Here is a 5,477-nt window from a genome sequence, read left to right as displayed (position 1 = left end):
AACAACCTTAGATTTTGTTGTTTCTCTGTTTGTGTTGTAAAAATCGTGCTTTTTATTAATTTCCAATTCCTACCCAATTACAGTGTGTTCAATGGCTTCTTATAGCCATATGAAATAAATCTAAAGAAGAAACAAATTTGCTTCTTTATTTGATTTACAGATCTTTTGATTTGCTTTCCATTTTTGTTTTCCTTGATGCACAGGTGAAGATCCACGGAGATTCGGAGCTTGGCTAGGTGGCTGCGGCGCGAGACTCATCCCAGAAACCCTAGGGTTTCTGATTTCGTGTTGGGCCATTGCTTCAGGCCTCTCCTCATTTCTTGGGCCTTGTATTCTGGGTTTGGACCATATAGGCCCACTGTAACTTGGGTCTTTAAACTGGGCCAATGTAATGGATATTTGGACCTTTATTTATTATTATTTATTATTATTTTTATCTGTTTTTGGCGTTTACTGGACCGTGCAATAATTGGGTGTTACATATACTATGGAATTCGTTAGTGCAAAACATAAAAAAAAATATTTCATTGTTTAGTTAATTTGAGTAAGTACTTGTTTGTTTGTTTCTTTTTCCTCTCAACCATATGAAAAAATAGTAAAGAAAAAACTAAGTTATAGGGAATAAAATAATGGAAAACTACTGTCAAACTACCGAATACAAATAAAAACTAACACCAGACTAAACTTAGTTTACCTCTTGGATGACTTGATCTTTCAAATCAGTTGAATGATAGATCCAAGTATCGGAGAGATGAAAGCTCAATCAAAGATAACAAAATGCTATCATTCAAGTAATTGTAACTTAAGAATCTCCAAATTACTCAATGTGGATGATAGCTTTCCAAAACCTGTAGGAGTGTTCTTTTAAATATATACACAAACAGTTAGTGACCTTTCTTCAATAAAATAAAATAAATTATAAGTAATTGCAAATTAACAAGGGTGAGAATAGTGTAATAATAAAAGATGTAACTGAGGGAAAATTAAAACCTGATAAGTTAGTCCAATTGGATAACATTAGTAAAGCTTACTGTTAAATTACTAGCTTGAATATCAACACTTCAATATTTAATATGTAAAGAATTATCAAAAATCAACATTTCAATAATTTATATGCAAGAAATTAACAAAAATCAATCTTACAATTGTTTATGTGAAACAAATTAGCACAAATCAACTATTCATAGTTCATATATTTACCGGCAATAGGGCTAAATCTTCAATTTCTATAACGATTTATATGCAATAAATTAGCAAAAATCAATGGTTCAAGTTCATATATTTACCAAAAATCAAACTAATTTTTCAATATTTATAACAACTTATATGCAAAAAATTAGCAAAAATAAATGGTTCAAGTTCATGCATTTACCCGGTGTAAGTAGATCCTCTTTTAAAATATATACCATTTTGAAATTTCAAGGATAGTTTAAGTACTTCTAGTGTAATTAACCAGAAATAGAGAACCAACTTAAGAAATAGCAAGAGTTAAACGAGAGAGATTTTAGCAACTCACCATTGGAAAGAAATGGGGACAATATCGGTACGGTACTCAGCGATCTTGAGGAACATAGGCATAGCAAGGTCAAAATGAGGCCATCGCGGGTTACACCAACCACCATTATCGCTGGGAAGAGCGAAATTAGGAGGGCAGAAATTAGTGGTGGTGATGAAGCTAAATGAAGTATGGTAAAGGAAGAACATGAAGCAGCAGTAGCCATTGTTTTTTGTTTGTATGAAAGAGGAATAGAAATGTTTTTTGGGACGAATGAAATGTGAGGAAGAAGATGAGGAGATGCAGAGGGCTGCCGGTTTGGGGAAATTGGGGGGGAAAATAAAGGGAATCGGGGTAGGGGAGAAATGGTTTGGGAAAAATAAAAGGGCTGCCGATTTGGGGAAATTGGGGATAAAGGGAATCGGGGTAGGGGAGAAATGGTTGGGAAAAATAAAATGGGGAAAAAAGAAGAAGAGATTTCTAGGGATAGGGGGGAATCGATTTTGGGAAAGAAGGGGAAAAAAAAGAATATTTCATTTGAAATTTTGGGTAAAAAAAATATAAAAACAGAACGACGTCGTTTTGCAAATATATTAGTGGTTTTGGAAGAAAAACGCCACTATTGCTCTTTCTTTGCGGCATTTTCAAAACAAACGCTGCTATTTCTTACCTTTTGCGGTGTTTTTTCATAAACGCCGCTAACGCTCTACTTTTTTACAATTTTTATATTAAATTATTTTATCTTTCATATAAATTTTAAATAAATAATTTTTTAAAATTTTAAGTAATATTTAAAATAATTAGATAAAATTATAATTTTTAGTTTTTGTATTTCATTTTTATTTGTTAAAATTTGGTCCTGTGCAAAATAGATAGTTATTTATCCATATCAATCTGTTACTTTTTTATTTATTTATCAATTTTTTATAATATAATATTTAAATATATCAAATGGTTTAGATTAAATATTTTTAAATATAAAAGCATTAATTGATTGTATAAAATCTCATCATTTAACAAATCTCAAGTAAACCTTAAATCCTCAACCATTTAATATATATAAAGTTTATCTATTATCTCTTAAATAAGTTAAACTATAATCATAATGTTAATATAATAAAATTAATATTATCTCTTTTACAATTATATAAGAAATTATTTAATATATAAAATAAAAAATACTAATTAATCTAAACCCTAAACCCCAAACCCCTATCCCTTAAACCTTAAATCATAAACCCCTAAACCTTAAACCCCAACCCTTAATCCCTAAATCCATAATCTATAAACCTTAAGATAGTAACTCCTAAACCTTAAACCCTAAACTATAATGATAATTAATTCAATATTTTAAAATTAATACTATCTCTTTTACGATTATATAAGAAATTATTTAATATATAAATTAAATAACAGTAATTAATCTAAACCCTAAACCCCTAAACCCCTAAACCATAAACCTTAACCCTTAACCCCTAAACCTTAAACCCCAATCCTTAAACCATAAATCATAATCCCTAAACCCATAATCCATAAACCTTAAGATACTAACTCCTAAACCTTAAACCCTAAACTATAATGATAATTAATTCAATATTTTAAAATTAATACACTCTTTTACGATTATATAAGAAATTATTTAATATATAAATTAAAAAGCAATCAGTAATGTACCCAAAAAACTTTAAAATTAATTCAAATAATAGTATTTTAATTTTTCCATTTTTAACAAATATTTTCTATGTTTTTTATTTCAAATTATTTCTACGTGTCATTATTTTTTTTCTGAAGATTTTAAATATTCAATTAAAAATAAATTGAATTTTAAATAATATAAATAAAACAATTAAATAATAAACAGACAAATAAAATGTTTTTTGCGGCGCTTTTTCAAAAACGCCGCTAAAGCACCGAGCATTAGCGGCACTTTTTCAAAAACGACGTTAAAGCACCGAGCATTAGCGGCGATTTTTCAAAAATATCGCTAAAGCCCCGAGCATTAGCGGTGCTTTTTCAAAAACGCTGCTAAAGCCCAGAAAGGTCAGAAAACGACGCCACTGGGCTTAGGTCTTTTGCGGCGTTTTTCCTCATTTTTAACGTTGTGTTTCGAAAAGCACCGCAAATGCTCGATCTTTAGCGCCGTTTTCCATAAAGCGCCGCTAATGCTCGATTTTTAGTGGCATTTTTTTTGTCCAAACGCCGCTAAAAATGGCGCTAAAAACTTGTTTTGCTGTAGTGTAAGTTACATTATTCCCATTTTCTTTTTCTTTTTTCAGTTCTAATCAAGGAACAAAATCATACTAGAATATATATTAAATGTGCTAGAAATATGGGTAACAATCCAAATGGTTAAGCATTTATTCCTTTTATTACTTAGGTTTGAACCACGTCATTCTCCCCTTCCATTTCTTTTCATTTCGCAGGAAGGGGAAATTATCTTGCAGCCCCTAACATTTGAAACCCTAAGTATTTAACATTTTTCCTACTCACATTAGAACTTTTACAAATCCAAATAAAAGTTTACTTTCGATTTCCCTATTTCTCTTCTCTTTCTTTTCTATTATCATCTTTGCAAATATTTTTCTTCAAATGCCGAGCTTATCTTCTTTTTCTTTTCAAACTCGAATCAAGGTTTATCCTCTATATTAACTCAATTTGTTACTGAAATTGAATCGTCGTCAATTTTATCCCTAATTTCACCAAGAAACGAAAAGTTAAATTCAAACGCAATAAAAATCCCAAATTCTCATAGTATTTACATTCAATCTTAATCGTTCATCCAAATTAATGGATCTTTTACCAATCTTGTTGAAAAATATATGTAATCTTGATTTTTCTTGAACCCATTATTAATTCTCGCATAATTGTTGGATGAAAGACTCGTTGTAGGTATCTCAAATCAGATTTGGATGTGAGGATTATCGCTCAGTCTTTCAGGTAACAGGTGTGTGTTTTTTTACAATCGAATCAGGATAAATCGTGCCTCAAAATATGGCCATACGACCATGTTTACCCTAAAACACTAGGAAAACATTTCTCACATGGCCTGAGACCCTCCACACAGCCTTCCACATGGTCGTGTCACCCCTACACCTCGATTTTACATTTATCACATGGCCTCAGTCTATTACATGGTCCAACCATAAGACCGTGTAACCCCTCCACACTGTTTAGGGCTGACCACACGGTTCGATCACATGACAATGTGGCCCCTGTTTCTCAAATTTTACATTTTTGCCTAAAATTTTATGATTTGTTCATATTAGTCCCTGATTGATTCCCAAATTATTTTTAGTGTTTAATCTATTCAATTAAGCCCCTGATAATATAAATAATGCCAAAATACATTATATAATTGACTAAATTAATATTATACTTAAATATATTTGCATGAACTGTGAATAAATATATTTATTGTACCTATATATATGAATGTCCATATAACATGCCTTATGATACCGTTAAATTGGATTCTTGAAAAGCATATGTTTTGGCTACTGTATCAATTAGTTGAAAGCATAATTATTGTTGCCGTATTTGATCTGTTACAAATATGTTATCCATTTTCGTTTTAATTTGTTATAAGCATGATATATTTTTTTACATGGGATGAGACTCTTCAAGGCAACTTAAGACTCATAAGTGCAATTACACTACACATGACTTAGAGTTAGCCGCAATAGTGTTCACACTTAAAATTTAGAGGCATTATCTTTATGGAGAAAAGTGCACGATTGACACAAATCATAGAAGCTTGAAATACATTCTAACACAAAAAAAACTTAACCTAAGGCAAAGAAGATGGATCGAGCTAATTAAAGACTATGATTACACAATTGAATACCATCCAGGGAAGGAAAAATTTGTAGCAGACGCCCTAAGTAGAAAAGAAAAAGCGGAACTAAGAGTAATGTTTGCAAGATTGAGCTTTTATGATGATGGAGACATCCTAGCCGAATTACAAGTTAAACTAACCTTGGAG

General features: G+C 30.8%; 1 long non-coding RNA gene across 1 annotated transcript; it reads right to left on the bottom strand.

Moving 5' to 3' along the window:
• Positions 1 to 510: 510 nt before the first annotated feature.
• On the bottom strand, positions 511 to 2,057 carry LOC107915766 (uncharacterized). The gene is made up of 2 exons (XR_001689277.2): positions 1,517 to 2,057; positions 511 to 861 (listed from the first exon to the last, which is right to left on the bottom strand). It is a non-coding gene; the product is annotated as an uncharacterized lncRNA (long non-coding RNA).
• Between the last annotated feature and the right edge of the window lie 3,420 nt (positions 2,058 to 5,477).

The sequence above is a fragment of the Gossypium hirsutum genome, chromosome D10 (genome assembly GCF_007990345.1).
Source record: "Gossypium hirsutum isolate 1008001.06 chromosome D10, Gossypium_hirsutum_v2.1, whole genome shotgun sequence".
In the NCBI taxonomy this organism is placed as follows: domain Eukaryota; kingdom Viridiplantae; phylum Streptophyta; class Magnoliopsida; order Malvales; family Malvaceae; genus Gossypium; species Gossypium hirsutum.
The sequence above is the reverse complement of the archived record's forward strand: the minus strand, read 5'-3'. Positions and strand labels throughout refer to the sequence as shown.